Source organism: Anolis carolinensis, chromosome 5 (assembly GCF_035594765.1).
Source record: "Anolis carolinensis isolate JA03-04 chromosome 5, rAnoCar3.1.pri, whole genome shotgun sequence".
Classification (NCBI taxonomy): Eukaryota; Metazoa; Chordata; class Lepidosauria; order Squamata; family Dactyloidae; genus Anolis; species Anolis carolinensis.
The window spans coordinates 43,507,796-43,510,339 of record NC_085845.1 but is presented as its reverse complement, the minus strand read 5'-3'; the positions used below and the strand labels follow the sequence as shown (position 1 = coordinate 43,510,339).

The 2,544-nt window shown below is 42.3% G+C and overlaps 1 long non-coding RNA gene across 1 annotated transcript; it reads right to left on the bottom strand.

Moving 5' to 3' along the window:
• Nucleotides 1–450: 450 nt before the first annotated feature.
• LOC134299546 (uncharacterized) lies at nucleotides 451–1,424 on the bottom strand. The gene is made up of 2 exons (XR_010006764.1): nucleotides 1,270–1,424; nucleotides 451–1,187 (listed from the first exon to the last, which is right to left on the bottom strand). It is a non-coding gene; the product is annotated as an uncharacterized LOC134299546 (long non-coding RNA).
• Nucleotides 1,425–2,544: the final 1,120 nt, after the last annotated feature.

The following is a 2,544-nucleotide window of genomic DNA, read 5'->3' as shown; positions in this document are numbered from 1 at the left end:
TCTTAATGTGTTTTTCTCATTAGTTACTTTCTAAATGCTTTGAGATTTTGCAAGCCACTTGTAACATCTTCTTTACTGGGACGTAAATTATGAATGGGTGGGACATAATGCCAAGGTTATATGCTGTCATAAAACTACTTTAAATGCAATTTTCCTGCTTCTTGGCAGCCGGTTGGATTGCTTGGCCTACAAGGTCTCTTCCAACTCTATGATTCTATTCTATGATTCCTGTTCTTGGAGAATTTACACCAAAAACACAGTTGTAATGGTCTTCTACTTAAACAACAAAACACACAGAGACATTTTCCCCAAAGTAAGCAGGAAGGATTTTCTTTCTCTTTTGTTCAGCAGTATATATAAAATATACAAACTTTACAGCTTCTTTCTCACTATTCACAGCAACAATTTTCCAAAATGCTCTCCAAACCATTGTCAGGAGTCAGACACCAATTTGAGAGCAAAACAGAGTTTATTCAAGAGATAGCCCAAAAAATAGACACAAACACAAAAGATGGCTTTAAACACTTAACTTTCAGTGTTTTAAAGCAGTCCAAACAAAAAAATATATCAAAAAGTATGCTTTAGCAAACAAACCGGATTATCCAAGCAAATAACCCAGATTAAACAAAAGGTGCTTCAATTCAGCTCTAAACAAACTAAGTTGGCTTGGAAAAGCAGCCAAAACAAAACAAAGACTTGGAAACTCCCAAAAAACTCCCAAGAGTCACAAGCTAGCAGTTTTAACACAAAGCTCTAAACAGAAACCAAAACTGGGCAAAGGAGCTTGTAAACAAACTTGGAGCCGGTGCAAAAGGGAAGGTACGGCTCCAAGCCCTTACTGCGGTAAGCAACAGGCTTTGGGGATTTAAAGGGACAGTGCAAGAAGATGTCGTCAAACCGGTCCGGAGTCAAAATAGCAGGAACAGCAGCAAACTGCTTTGAGAGTGCAGGTAATGCCAGGAGCTCAAGGGACAAAGTGAAGAGATGTCGTCAGGTTGATCCAGGGTCAGGACAGGAGACAGCAGCAGGGTCAGGAGGCAAGCCAGAAGTCAAGAGCCGTGGGTAGACCAATCAGAGAGCGAAGGCAGAAACAGGGTCGAATTCCAGTCCAAGGTCCAGAGGTTGTAGTCATCAATTCAAGGTCCACGAAATGGCACAAAGAGCCAAGGCAACGGAGGCAACAGCAGCTAAAAATAGTAATAACAGTGCAGTCCAGGAAAACCCACACAGTTCCAGCCCTCCGTTGCAGAGCAACCCAGATAAACTTACATCTGAAGCAAAGTCCCAGTCCAGTCTTCTTTAACACGTACAGGAGTCCCAGTGGCGCCCAGCAACACCTTGCCACACGCAAAGTGAAGTGACCAAACATTCCCAATTTATCCCAATTCTCCCTGGGTGTCCAAACACCAACACCCAAAGAGCAGGTGTCCCAAATCATTAATCTGAATCAGAACTCCACACAGCTAATGCTCGTGGATCAGGCGTGCCTAATTCTTCATCAGAATCCCAATCATCCTGCCCACGCCCAACACCATGCACACCTGAGAATCCATCCTCCCTCCTCCAAGCAGACCAAGTGGGATCTGCTTCTGAAGATACCCAAGGTTCAGCAGTATCCATGGGCCCCAATTCCCCAGGCATCTCCGGTGCCCGTGCCCAGTCAGTGCCCACTTCCTCAGCCACCACCTGTTCCCCAGCATCCATTTCTTCCACAGACTCCCCATCTGAATCTTCCATAGAAGACTCCCCATTGAGATCCCTAATTCTTTTTCTGTACAAATCCTCCAACGAACCCTCCTCGCGAGGGTTTTTCCTTCCTCTCCTGATCCCACCACCATCATCCACAGTCCCCAAAGGCGCAGTCACAACAACCATCATCCATTCCTTATCAACTCTCATCAAAACTTACTCAGTATAACCACAACATATATACTACTCCTATTGCATTAACCACCACATCCTAATTACAGTAGCTTAACTTTTTTACAGGTGGTTAGGCCAGAGGTATTAACTATGTTATCATGACACATAAGACTGTGTAACAAGAATGATGTTACAGAGCACATAATCAAAGTCTGTACTTGAAATACATACACACAGTAAAGAAATAAAGTAATACATGTCGGTGCTATATTTCAGATTTGTTTCTCATAATAATGAAACTCAAGTCCATTTTTGTTCTACTCTTCTAACTTAATTAATTCAAATTTGGTTTAAAAAAACTGGAGGAACAAAAAGGCTTTCAAATTTTTCTTGAAGTATTTGGTTTATGGACACCTGGTATGGAGTAGTGGTTTGTATGTTGGATTATGATGGGACACCAGGTTTCGATTCCCCACCAAAACATGGAAACCCATTTCATGATCTTGGGTGAATCACACATTCTCAACCCCAGAAAACCCTGTGATAGATTCTTCTTAGAGTAGCCATAAGTCAGACATGAAATGAAGGCATAAAACAACAATATTTGGTTTATGAAACAGGTACTGATAGCATAATGAAGATAAACCACAGGCTGCTATCTTGTTCGCAATGCTGTTCCCT